Source organism: Heptranchias perlo, chromosome 20 (genome assembly GCF_035084215.1).
Source record: "Heptranchias perlo isolate sHepPer1 chromosome 20, sHepPer1.hap1, whole genome shotgun sequence".
In the NCBI taxonomy this organism is placed as follows: Eukaryota; Metazoa; Chordata; class Chondrichthyes; order Hexanchiformes; family Hexanchidae; genus Heptranchias; species Heptranchias perlo.
The window spans coordinates 6,645,686-6,659,697 of NC_090344.1; the positions used below are offsets into that span (position 1 = coordinate 6,645,686).

At 44.3% G+C, this 14,012-nt stretch overlaps 2 non-coding genes across 2 annotated transcripts; both read right to left on the bottom strand.

Annotated features, from left to right (window-relative positions):
• Positions 1-2,099: 2,099 nt before the first annotated feature.
• trnat-agu (transfer RNA threonine (anticodon AGU)) lies at positions 2,100-2,173 on the bottom strand. The gene has a single exon. It is a non-coding gene; the product is annotated as a tRNA-Thr (tRNA).
• A 5,514-nt stretch (positions 2,174-7,687) lies between these two features.
• trnav-aac (transfer RNA valine (anticodon AAC)) lies at positions 7,688-7,760 on the bottom strand. Its single transcript has one exon. It is a non-coding gene; the product is annotated as a tRNA-Val (tRNA).
• Between the last annotated feature and the right edge of the window lie 6,252 nt (positions 7,761-14,012).

The following is a 14,012-nucleotide window of genomic DNA, read 5'->3' on the forward strand; positions in this document are numbered from 1 at the left end:
AACCAGCATCTCAGACAGCGCAGTTATTCAAGCACATGGTAAGCCATTTAGATCGGATGACAAAGCTCATACAGCTGAAACGTTTCCTCTGGTTCTTTCACCACAGGTGCTGCCTGACCTGCTCAGCGTTTTCAGCATTTTCTGTTTTCATTTTTGTGATTTCACAATGGCTGTTTGCCTGAAAACACCCAATTTGACCCAAGGACGCAGCTCGCACTTTACTTTCCTCACGCGCTTAAAGTCTGCCGTTTCCGAACTAAATCTCCTCCACGCCGAGCTTTCAAAGGACCTTTCGCTCACGGCCAACCTCCTGTAATCTACACCTTATCACCATTGCCGCTCTTTTCATTTCTCCTCATTCCTTTTCAATCGGACATTTCCACAGACCTATTAAGATCAAGCGGAACATTTCCGACTTTCCTGCACCGCCCAGATTGCCAAAAATGCACATTTCAGCCGTCTTTCGCAGCAATGTCGCGCCGCCCGTCTCTCCCGCACATCAACTGTTCGGGGAAAAGCGCCAACGACCATGAAAACAAAACCCAGTTCTTCAGTGAACATCCCCCGTGTCACAAGATACCCCATGGAAATTTCACGGAAAAGTATGCGCTGTCCTTCCGAATGCCAGCCCTGCTTTCTTAGAGCTTGTCTCTGGAGCAGATCGAAATGTATGGACTGGTTTCAAGGCACAAATGAACATTGATGCGAACGGGACATGTGCCCCCGAGAAACAGCGTTCGATGGAGAGCAAACTTAAAGCCGGAAGAATGTGAAAGTGAATGTTAGATTCGGCAAGGCCGCAGGAAAGTCTCAATGAAATAGACCATGATCGTCGAAGGAAGGAAAAGCTGGAAGAAGCGGCAGGTCTGAATTGTGGATCATCCAGCAGAGACACATGGAGAACAAAAACAGGATAAAGACAAAGGTGCTGGGGCAGAAAGAAAAAGCACGAAATAAGAGGAATGAAAAGAGAGTGAAAGAAAGAATGGGAGAGAGGGAGGTGAAAGAAAGAAAGAGAGAAAGAAAGATAGAAGGGAGAGAGAAAATCAAGCGTGCAATACTCACCCCGCAAACGGGCGCTGCTCCCAATCGGCTACACTTGGCCCCACAGACCCTCATCCCATTCACACCATCCTTCAATACACTGTCAATGTTGTGCAGTGAAACAGAGAGTTTAAAGGTATAAAGACACACACACCATCCTAAAATACACTTTCAATACCTGTGCAGAGAGACAGAGAGTTTAAAGATGCAGAGATACTTACATACTATCCTACGGTACACATTAAACATCCGTGCAGTGAGTCAGAGAGTTTACAGGTACAGAGACACACAGCGTCCCACAATACACTTCAAATCACGTGCAGTGAGTCAGAGCGTTTCAGGATATAGAGAAATTCACTTTCTTTTTTCAAAAGTGGTACATCCCAGAAGCAAGAGAGAGCGTGGGTCAGTCTCCCTCTCCTGATAGAGCTGAGGCTTGTCAGTCAAGAGTCCTCTCCTCCGTGTATTGGCCGTGGAGGAAGTGCAGAGTAGATTTAATAGAATACCTTCAGCCTGACCGAGGTTAGGCTGACTGGCCTGTAATTACTTGATCTATCCTTTTCTCCCTGTTTATAAAACAGTACAACTTTAGCAGTCCTCCAATCCTTCGGCATATCACCTGTAACCAGGGAGGATTGGAAAATGATGACCAGAGCCTCCGTTATTTCCTTCCTTGCTTCTGTTAACAGCCTGGGATATATTTCATCGGGGTCGGGAGATTCAGGTGGAGTGATCTGCGGACTTCATTTTCCTCTTTGCAAAGATTTTCACCGCAGGTCAAGATCACAAGTCTCGGTCCAAATTAGGACTACTTCCGGGTTTGAACCTCAAATCGTGAATTACACCCTGACCTCAACGAGCCCAAAAACGAGAACGTGTCTTTAAGTTAACCCGTTGCTGACACATTCTATGAGAGGTCTGACTGTACACTGAAAGGGCGTTTTAGAAGAGTCAATCCAATATCAGTTTCCTCCTCAAACCTGAACAAATACCAATACCAAAGTGCCGTTTTGTCGCTTAATTCCACAAATTAGGTAAAAATAATTAGTTACACAAGGCACTGCTGGGAGTTGAACCCAGGATCTCCTGTTTACTAGACAGATGCTTTAACCAACTAAGCCACAGCGCCCATTCATGATCACTCAGCCCCACTAATATCTATCAGCGATACGTCACTGTCTGTTTGGGGTTCAGACCGTTTCATCTTTGTCTGTTTGGTTTGTCCGTTCACCTGTGCATCCCGATGCTGCCTCCATATCTCGTTTTGTTTATCTTTGTGTCTCCATCAATGCGTTGATATACGGATAAGTATGTGTACTTATGTTTGTTACATTAAATAAATTACCGGTTTAGACAATTCTCGCTCTGAAAGTGAAGAACTATTGAGACGCACTTTACAGCAAAGTATTGTTTATTTTGGTGCTGAAAATAAAAAACCGTAAGAGGTCCAAACAGGGAAAAGGAGATAAACATGTTCGGGAAAATGAGGACAACAGTCAAGATTTTTACCAGTATATTAAGTGAAAGAATGGAGGCTTAGAGTAATGTGGGCCGCTTAAAGACAGATGGAGGTGATATTGTAATTGAAAATCATGAAATGTAGAGTTGCTGAATATTTACTTTGCTTCTTTCTTCACAGAAATAAATGAGGCTAACATATCAGAGATATGAGGAAAACTGTAAATAAATCAAGGGGTTTCAGTATAAGTAAAATAATGGCAATGGAGAAAATAATTCGATTAAAGATAGACAATTCTCCAGGACCTGATGGTGACCATCCCAGGGGACTGAGAGGACTAGGTGAGGAAATTGTACATGCTTTAGTCATGATCGTTCAAACTCTCTTGATTCAGGAATTGTTCCTTTGATGGAAACAATTTCAATGTCACTCCATTATTTGGGATGGGTAGCAGAGATGATGTTGGAAATTATAGACCCATTAGTCTGACATCCGTTGTGGGGAAGTTGCCAGTATCCGTTATTAGAGAAAGAGAGATTGAGCACTTGGATAAACATGAATTGATCAGAGAGAACCAGCATGGATTTGTAAAGGGTAAGTCAAGTCTAACAAAACTAGTTGAACTTTATGAAGATGTAACTAACGTGGTAGTTAATGGAGTGTCCATGGTTGTTGAATGATATTGACTTCCAGAGGTATTCGATAAGGTACCATATAAGAGACTGTTAACGACAATGACAGTGCGTAGAATTTAAGGCAACCTAATGAAATGGGTAGGGAGTTGGTTAGAAGGTGGGAGACAGAGTCCCGGTATATAAATGACATAGACGAAGGAATAGAGAGCCGTGTATCCACGTGTGTCGCTGACACCAAGATAGGTGTCGCAGTGAGTCGTGTAGATGGAAGCATAAAGTTACAAAGGGAAATTGATAAATTAAGTGAGTTGGCAAAACTGTGGCAGATGGAGCAACATAGAATTACATGGAAAGTACATCACGGAAACAGGCAATTCGGCCCAACTGGACAATGCCGGTGTTTATGCTGCAAACAAGCCTCCGCCAACCCCATTCAATCTAACCCGATGAGCAAACCCTTAGATTCCTTTCTCCTCTATTTGTTTTTCTAGCTTCGCTGTAAACGAATCCATGCTATTCGCCTAAACTACTCCTTGTGGGAGCGAATTGAACATTCTAGCCACTCTCTGGGTGAATGTGTTCCTCTTGAATGCCATATTGAATTAAATTGTGAATACCTTATATTCATTGCCCCAATGATTTGGAGTCGCCACCTCCACAAATGCAAACACCTTATCTACGTCTAACCTATCAAACCCTTGCATAATCTTAAAGTCCTATATCAGGTCACCCCTCAGCCTTCTCTTTTCTATACAGAAGAGTTCCAGTCTGTTCAAACTTTCAATATGGAGAAGTGTGAGTTCATCTACTTTGGACTGAAGCAAGACAGATCAGAGTATTTTCTGAAAGGTGAGAAGCTAGGAACTGTGGAGGAGCAGAGAGATTTAGGGGTCCAAGTACAGAAATCGCTAAAAGCCAGTGGAATGTCGAAAAATTTATTTAAATGTCTCATGGGATGTTGGCCTTTATCTCAAAGAAGCTGGTATTCAAAGGGGGAGAACGTTACAGATAGAAATATCTGCTGAGACCCCATTTAAAGTACTGCATTCAGCTCTGGGCACCACACATCAGGAAGGAAATATTGGCCTTGGAGAGGCTGCAGCGCAGATTCACCAGAATGATACCGGGGCTAAAATGGTTAAATTATGAGGACAGGTTATGCGGAGGTCGGTCCTCATTTTTCTCTTATGGATCCGGCCCCATCCGTTTACTGTTGACGGGAGCGCGTCTGATACTAAGTCAGTCAGAATCGGATGCAAATCACATAACCGGCACAGCTGCTCTGGGACTGGCGACTGGTTTTACATTGAGTCTTTTTTATGGGATAGGCTGTACATTGTTTGTATAATAATAATAAGTTTGATACAATGAAGGTTTTTTCAGTTATTTCCCATTTCCACCCACACCAGTTTTACATAGCAAAAGGTAACAATATTTAAGGGATGTGATGTACAGTGTTAGTGGAATCAATGTAATTTAACTTAATATATTGTAGAATCTCTTGTCTATCACAGGCTCTTACCTCAGGCTTAGATCCTCACCGAGTTTAAAACCAGTCACTCACTGATATAAATAAACCAATAACAACCCCGAAACCTCAGCGGGTATATTTGTTCCGATACTAAGTGACGGTCCCAATTTCCACTGAAATTCTCGATCAGCAAATACCAGAGGCTGTTTTGGGTTTGACAAACTGTGAAACAGATTGTTTTAAAAGCCGGAAAGAGGGAAAAACTGGTGGTTGATATTAAGTGTTTTACATTAACGCTTTCTGTTTCCGATTTACAATTTATCTTTGTGTGTGACTGACAGGAGCGGCTATAACGGAGCCCAGTGACTGGGTAACGAGCTGCACTGAATCATTGTCCTGTGTTACTGACCGGCTCGTTAGACCTGTTCATTTCGTCTCATCTCATTGTCAGCAAACAGGAAATTACTAAAGTTTAGGCTGGTGAATAACAGCTCGAAATATCAATCCTCTCCACCATTGGGGACAGAGTCTTCCGAAAAACAGGGATTTTCACTCGTGCAAATTTCATCCACATTTTCTGCTCTTCATTTCTCTTATCTGTTTGATGCGCCTTTCCCTTCCATTCACGACCTACAGGAAAAACCCGATTTTATCGTCGATTTTCGGGTCAAGAGGTATGGTGAGATTTCAAATAATTGAAATCGACCCTTATTGACGCCAATATCGTCACCTACACGTTTGACAAATGCAAAGCGGCTGCACTCACGATTTTGCTGCACAACTCGTTCAAAGATACTGTCGGTAATTGGAGGGTCTTTGAAGTCATGACACGAACATCACAGTTCGCGCTGCCATTTTCCTCAAGACGCTTCAGATTCATGTGGAATGATTTAGGTCTGGCGTTTAAATCCGTTCCCTTTTCACAAATCCGCCTTTGAACCCGTATCCTTTAGTATTTTTGATAACCGATACCAAATCGGTTTGTCCTGTATTTTACATTACTTTTTAAATATTACAGATAAGCAGAGCACTTGAGCTGTCACAGCTGTGACTTTGACATTTCTCCCTCTCCTCCAGATCTCCCCGGTAACTGCCACTAACCACAATCTTCTGTCACACTTCTCCATCAGAAAGTTCTGAGCCTCGGTTTCCAAATGAAATAACGCCCATCTCTTCAATCAACGACAGCCCAGGGAGAGTTTCTCAGTTTCATTTCACACTTTATCCAAATCCTCCTTAAAGCACCATCAAAAATTGTCCTTTAGTTAATAATAAGATCAATCAAAGTTCTTATCTTCTGGGGTTTTGTTTCAGATTCCAGGGCTTTTAAAGTTCACTGCGGATATTTATCGAAGCGCATCTTGATTGGAGGCTTCTTGGAGAAATCGGAAAAAGATCACAAAGCGATAATTCAGAGACGGAAAATGAAGCTGTTTGACGGGAGCACTGATCGGACCGATTGTGCGCTGCTCTTGTGGCGCAAGCGCTCAGCGTGCGGTACTTTTATGATCTCCAGAAATGCCCAGGTTGTGAGTTTGAGTCTCATCTGGAACAATCGAACATTTTGAGTTCAAGGTACAACTGGTATGTTCCATAACGCATCTACTTCTTAGTTTTCCCATGTGAGCACTTGGGTTCCTCTGGCCTACCGTCTTGCAATAGTAGGTGTGAATTTACTTGTTTATAGGGGGAGAGGGAGCTGTTAGCGGCAGCTGATATGGCAAAGGGGCCGGTACGAGATCTTTCAATCTAAAGAACTAAACATACAATTCTACTTTTCGTTTAGCGGATATTCATCAGTTGGAAGTTTCGTGTGGGGAAAATCTGGAAGGGAAATATTCTCCCTGGTGTCACTGTGAAACGGGTGAAATTATTCAGCTTACAGATGTTAATACGCTGAAAGGTCGAGAGGCCTTTTCCAGCTCCCGTGTGGGACAAGTTTAGCTTTTGAGCCACTATGTGAAGTGTTATTTTAATTGCTGCTAACGAATGACAAGACATTGTTAAATAATAGCTACATCATGAAATAAATTTAAAACAGAAATAGATAGTTTCCTGGAAGTAAAGGGAATTCGGGGTTACGGGGTGCGGGCAGGAAATTGGACATGAATTTAGATTTGAGGTTTGGATCAGATCAGCCATGATCTTATTGAATGGCGGAGCAGGCTCGAGGGGCCGATTGGCCTGCTCCTGCTCCTATTTCTTATGTTCTTATGTTCTTATTTGGAACAAACACGAATAATTGTAAACTCACGAGTTCACTGTCCATGTTTCTTACATCATGTTCAACAGAAACAAGGATTCTCCTCAACACGTTGCTGACAATTTTATAACAGGGACCCTCACCCAATTTCGACGTCTACGATGGATAATTCAGAGTCCTACAATGAATAAGTACGATAGGAACTTAACAAATAGCGAGCCTGCGTCGCTCAGTAGACAGAGTAACAGACTTTTAAAACGGGTAGTGATCTGAGGATCCAGTGTTCTGGTTGTAAATTTTGAAACAGCTGGCAAGTTCTGTCTTCGCAGCGAAGCAACAACTACGGGACAGACGATGCCTGCGATGTGTTGTCAAAGCTTCGGTGTTATCTTGTTTCCCAGGGATGGGCAGTAATGCGCTGCCTGAAGCGGCAATTGCAGCTTCCCGCCAGCAACGTGTGATCGGACAGGCGGCCTGAATGTTGTTGCTCTCGTGGCTTCACTCAATGCGGGAGCTGGGGAACATCGAACATCGAAAAACTGATCTGTTTGTTGCCGCGGCTGCAATGCTGTTTATAACTGTATTTATAAACCGAGGCAGCGCTGCCGGATCCTTTAATGATCTCTCATAAATCAACTGAAAACAATCGCAATGTGCAGCTTTGAGAGGGGCTTCCTGCACAGTCGGGGCATGAAACGTGAATGAGGGCGAGACACTGTCTGTATATGTGTAGTGTTTGAATGTGTATTGAACTATACAGAGAATGGAAAATATATCGGTTCTGTGAGGTGTGGTATTTTATTCACATTTAACCACAGACCGAATTCTTGCTTTTTTTCACACTTGTTGATTTTTAGTGGGTAACTTTTTCAAAATGTTTCTGCCCGGTTTCGAACCGGGGACCTTTCGCGTGTTAGGCGAACGTGATAACCACTACACTACAGAAACTCTGCTACATATTTCGCTATAGGAAACCCTCAGAAGATAGCTGCCGTCTGCAAATGCTCTCAGTGTGGGAGACGGGTCCCTTTCCCGTTCAGGGAATTAACTTCTACAAAATAGTTTACTGTATTAATTTCGCAACACTCATTAAGCTCTGAAAAAAGACGAATAGTTGTTCAAATCGCCATTAATCAACTAACAACTTTCTGTTTCAGGCTGAAGGAAATCCTAACTTTTATTTTTATTCATTCGCCAGGCAGAATACAGAAAGTTCAGAGGGGAACTGAAAGTGACAAAGAGAGGGTATGAGAATAGACTGGCGGCCAACATAAATGGGAATCCAAAAGTCTTCCACAGGCATTTAAACATTAAACGGGTCGTAAGAACCCAACTCTGATTCGGGAGCATGAAGGAGATCGACTCATGGACGCAGAGGGGGTGGCCCAAAAATGTTTCTGTACGGTTTTCAACCGGGGATCTTTCGCGTGTTAGGCAAACGTGACAACCACGACACTGCAAAAACTCTGCCGCAGACGGTGTTATAGGAAATCCTCAGAAGATAGCCATTAATCAACTAATAACTTTTTGTTTCAGGCTGACGGAAATCCTAACTTTTTTTTAATTCAATCACCAGGCAGAATATGGAAAGTTCAGAGGGGAACTGAAAGGGGAAATAAGAGGGGCAAAGAGAGGGTCTTAGAATAGACTGGCGGCCAACATAAAAGGCAATCCCAAAGTCTGCCACAGGCATGTAAACATTAAACGGGTCGTAAGAACCCGACTCTGATTCGGGACCACAAAGGAGATCGATTCATGGAGGCATCCCAAAAATGTTTCTGTTCGTTTTCGAACCGGGGACTTTTCACGTTTATAAGCGAACATGATAAACACTGCACGACAGAAACGCTGCTGCGCACGTTGTTCGAGGAAACCCTCAGAAGATCGCTGCAGCCTGCAAAAGCTCTCAATGTGGGAGACGGGTCCCATTCTCGTTTCGGGAATTAACTTCGATAAAATAGTTTACTGTATTAATTTCGCAAGACTCATTAAACTCTGAAAAAAGTCGAATAGTTGTTCAAATCACCATTAATCAACTAATAACTTTCTGTTTCAGGCTGACGGAAATCATAACTTTTTAAAAATTCATTCACCAGGCAGAATTTGGAAAGTTCGGAGGGGAACTGAAAGGGGAAATAAGAGGGGCAAAGAGAATACTTTGCATATGTCTTTAACAAGGGTGAAGTTGCTGCCAGAGTCTCAGTATAGGAAGATATAGTTGAGATACTGAATGAGTTAAACATTGGAAGACAGTGCAAATATGTGAGGGCAAGGCTGGATGGCATCTATTTTAATGCAAGGAGTCTTGCGAATAAGGTGGATGAACTGAAGGTGTTGATAAACACATGGGAGTATGATATTGTTGCTCTCACAGAGACATGGTTGAGGGAGGGGCAAGACTGGCAGCTCAATATTCCGGGGTACAGAATCTTCAGGCGAGACAGAGGGGGAGGTATAAGAGGATAGGGGGTCGCAATATTAATTAAAGAATCAATTACTGCCATAAGGAGAGATGATATATTAGCAGGTTCCTCTAATGAGGCCATATGGGTAAAGCTTAAAAACAAAAAGGGGGCAAGCACTTTGATGGGAGTGTACTATAGGCCCCCAAACAGTCAGGGGGAGATAGAGGAACAGATATGTAGGCAAATCTCAGAAAATTGTGCAAATAATAGGGTAATAATAGTGGGGGATTTCAACTTCCCCAATATTAACTGGGATACTCAGAGTGTAAAAGGCTTAGAGGGTACAAAATTCTTAACGTGCATCCAGGAGAGCTTTTTGAGCCAGCATGTCGAAAGTCCTACAAGAGAGGGGGCGGTACTGGACCTAATTCTAGGGAATGTGGCCGGCCAAGTGGAAGAAGTGCTAGTAGGTGAGCACTTTGGTGACAGTGACCATAATTCGGTGAGATTTAAGGTGGTCATGGAAAAGGATAGGGAGGGGCCGGAAATAAAGGTTCTAAATTGGGGGAAGGCCGATTTTAATAGGATAAGGCAGGATCTGGCCAAAATGGACTGGGATCAGCTGCTTGTCGGAAAATCCGCATCGGAGCAATGGGAGTCTTTCAGAAGGGAGATTGAGACCATACAATGGCAACATGTTCCCGTAAAGATCAAGGGTGGTTCCAAGAACTCCAGGGAACCTTGGATGTCAGGGGATATACGAGAATGTATTAGGAAAAAAAGGAGGGCTTTTGGCAGATACAAAAGGCTAAAGACGGAGGAAGCCCTAGAGGAGTACAAAAAGTGCAGGGGGATACTTAAAAAAGAAATTAGGAGATCAAGGAGGGGCCATGAAATAACACTGGCGAGCAAAATAAAGGAAAATCCTAAGATGTTTTATAAGTATATTAAGGGTAAGAGGATGACTAGGGAAAAAATAGGGCCCATTAGGGACAAAAATGGCAATCTGTGTGTGGAGCCGGCAGATGCCGGAGGGGTTCGAAATGAATTTTTTGCATCTGGTTTCACTATGGAGAAGGACGATGTAGACATAGAAATACGGCAGGGGGACTGTGATATACTCGAACATATTAACATCGAGCGGGAGGAGGTATTGGCGGTTTTAGCAGGCCTAAAAATGGATAAATCCCCAGGCCCGGACGAAATGTATCCCAGGCTACTGTGTGAGGCAAAGGAGGAGATTGCGGGGGCTCCAACACATATATTCAGAACCTCTCTGGCCACAGGGTATGTGCCAGAGGACTGGAGAACCGCTAATGTAGTACCATTATTCAAGAAGGGGAGTAGGGAAAAACCGGGGAACTACAGGCCAGTGAGCCTAACATCAGTGGTAGGAAAATTATTGGAAAAAATTCTGAAGGACAAAATTAGTCTCCACTTGAAGAAGCAAGGATCAATCAGGGATAGTCAACATGGCTTTGTCAAGGGAAGATCATGTCTGACTAATTTGATTGAATTTTTTGAGGGGGTGACTAGGCGTGTGGATGAGGGTAACGCAGTGGATGTAGTATCCATGGATTTCAGTAAGGCCTTCGATAAAGTCCCCCACAGGAGACTGGTCAAGAAGGTACGAGCCCATGGAATCCAGGGTGCCTTGGCACTTTGGATACAAAACTGGCTTCGTGGCAGAAGGCAGAGGGTGATGGTCGAAGGTTGTTTTTGTGACTGGAAGCCTGTGGCCAGTGGGGTACCACAGGGATCGGTGCTGGGTCCCTTGCTGTTTGTGGTCTACATTAATGACTTGGATATGAATGTAAAAGGTATGATCAGTAAGTTCACTGATGATACAAAAATTGGTAGGGTGGTAAATAGCGAGGAGGTTAGCCTCAGTCTGCAGGACGATATAGATGGGTTGGTCAGATGGGCGGAACAGTGGCAAATGGAATTTAACCCGGAAAAGTGCGAGGTGATGCACTTTGGAGGGACTAACAAGGCAAGGGAATACACAATGAATGGGAGGACCCTAGGCAAGACAGAGGGTCAGAGTGATCTTGGTGTGCAAGTTCACAGATCCCTGAAGGCGGCGGAACAGGTAGATAAGGTGGTAAAGAAGGCATATGGGATACTTGCCTTTATTAGCCGAGGCAGAGAATATAAGAGCAAGGAGGTTATGATGGAGCTGTATAAAACACTGGTTAGGCCACAGCTGGAGTACTGTGTGCAGTTCTGGTCGCCACACTACAGGAAGGATGTGATCGCTTTGGAGAGGGTGCAGAGGAGATTCACCAGGATGTTACCAGGGCTGGAGCGCTTCAGCTATGAAGAGAGACTGGGAAGATTGGGTTTGCTTTCCTTGGAGCAGAGGAGGCTGAGGGGGGACATGATTGAGGTGTACAAAATTATGAGGGGCAATGATAGGATGGATACTAAGGAGCTTTTTCCCTTCGTTGAGGGTTCTATAACAAGGGGACATAGATTCAAGGTAAAAGGCGGGAGGTTCAGAGGGGATTTGAGAAAGAACTTTTTCACCCAGAGGGTGGTTGGAGTCTGGAACTCACTGCCTGAAAGGTTTGTGGAGGCAGGAACCCTCACAACATTCAAGAAGCATTTGGGTGAGCACTTGAAATGCTATAGCATACAAGGCTAGGGACCAAATGCCGGAATATGGGATTAGAGTAGACAGGGCTTGATGGCCGGCGCGGACACGATGGGCCGAAGGGCCTCTATCCGTGCTGTATAACGCTATGACTCTATGACTCTAAAGAACGGGTACTTGAAAGGCCAGCTGCTCTTAAAGTTGATAAGTCACCCGATCCGGATGGGATGCATCCTCGGTTGCTGAGGGAAGTAACAGAGGAAATTGTGGTGAAACTGGCCATAATCTTCCAAACATCCAAAGATACGGGGGTGGTGCAGAGGACTGGAGAATTGCAAATGTTACACCCTTCTTCAAAAGAGTGCAAGGGTGAACCCAGCAACAAGAGGCCAGTCAGGTAACCTCAGTGGTGGGGAAACATTTAGAAACGTTAATCCGGGCAGAATTAACAGTCACTTGGACGAGTGTGGATTGATTAGGAAAAGCCGGCACGGATTTGTTGAAGGCCAATCGTGTTTACTGACCTGATGGAGATTTGATGAGTTAACATAGAGTGTCGATGAAAGCAATGCAGTTGATGCAGTGTATATGGACTTTCAAAAGGCGTTTAACAAAGTGCCGCACTGTGGGCTTATCGGTAAGATTGTGGCCCGGGGATTAAAGGGGGCAGTAGAAACATGGATGCAGAATTATCTAAGGGACAGGAAACAGACAGTAGTGGAGAGCGGTTGTTTTGTGGAATGGAGGGAGTTGTACAGTGGTGTTCCCCAGGGGTCAATGCTGGGACCACTGCATTTCTTGATATATATTAATCATTTGGACTTGGGTGTACGGGGCACAACTTCAAAATTTGCAGATGACACAAAATTTGGAAGGGTAGTAAACAGTCTGGAGGAGAGTAATACTCTGCAAAAGATGACAGACAGGCTGGTGGCATAGCGGACAAGTTATGTAAACTAGAGGGCATAACTCTAAAAGGGGTACAGGAACAGATAGATATGGGGGTTTAAGTGCACAACTCGTTGAAGGTGGCAGAGCAAGATGAGAAAGCCATTAAAAAGCATACGGGATCCTGGGCTTTATAAATAGAGGCATAGAGTACAAAAGTATGGAAGACATTATGAAACTTAATAAAACACTGGTTCGGCCACAACCGGAGTATTGTGTCCAGTTCTGGGCACCGCACTTTAGTAAAGATGTGAAGGCCTTAGAGAGGGTGTAGAAGAGATTTACTAAAATTATTAAAGGGATGACCTACTTTAGTTACGTAGATAGACTGGAGAAGCTGGGATTGTTCTCCTTGGAACAGAGACGGTTGCGAGGAGAATTAATAGAGGTATTCAAGATCATGATGGGTCTGGACAGAATAGATGGGGAGAAACTTTTCCCATTGGCTGAAGTGTCAAGAACCAGAGGATATCAATTTCGGGTGATTGGCAAAAGAGCCAAAGGTGACATGAGGAAAAACTTTTTTAAACAGCGAATGGTTCGAACCTGGAATGCACTGCCCGAGTGGGTGGTGGAGGCAGGTTCAACCTCGGGCTTCAAAAGGGAACTGGATAATTACTTCAAAGGAAAAGAATTCCCGGGCGACGGCGATCGGATGGGAAAGTGGGACCAGCTGGATTGCTGTTGCATTGAGCCGAAGGGTCTCCTTCCGTGCTGCAACCTTTCTCCGAAATCTATGATTTCATGGGATGCATGTGTCGCTGACAATGCCAGCATTTATTGCCCATCCTTAATTGCATTTGCGAAGGTGGTGGTGAGCCACCTTCCTGAACCGCTGAAGTCCGTGTGCTGAAGGTTCTCCAACAGTGCTGTTTGATAGGGAGTTCCAGGATTGCGACCAAGTGATGATGAAGGAACGGCGATATATTTCCAAGTGAGGATGGTGTGTGACTTGGAGGGGAATGTTCAGGTTGTGTTGTTCCCATGTGCCTGCTGCTCTTGTCCTTCTCCGTGGTAGAGGTCGCGGGTTTGGGTGGTGCTGTCGAAGAAGCCTTGGCGCATAGCACTGCTACATTGCATCTTGTAGATGGTACACACTGCAGCCACGGTGCGCTGGTCGTGGAGGGAGTGAATGTTTAGGGTGGTGAATGGAGTGCCATTCAAGCGGGCTGCTTTGTCCTGGATGGTGTCGAGATTCTTGAGTGTTGTTGGAGCTGCACTCATCCAGGCAAGTGGAGAGTATTCCATCAC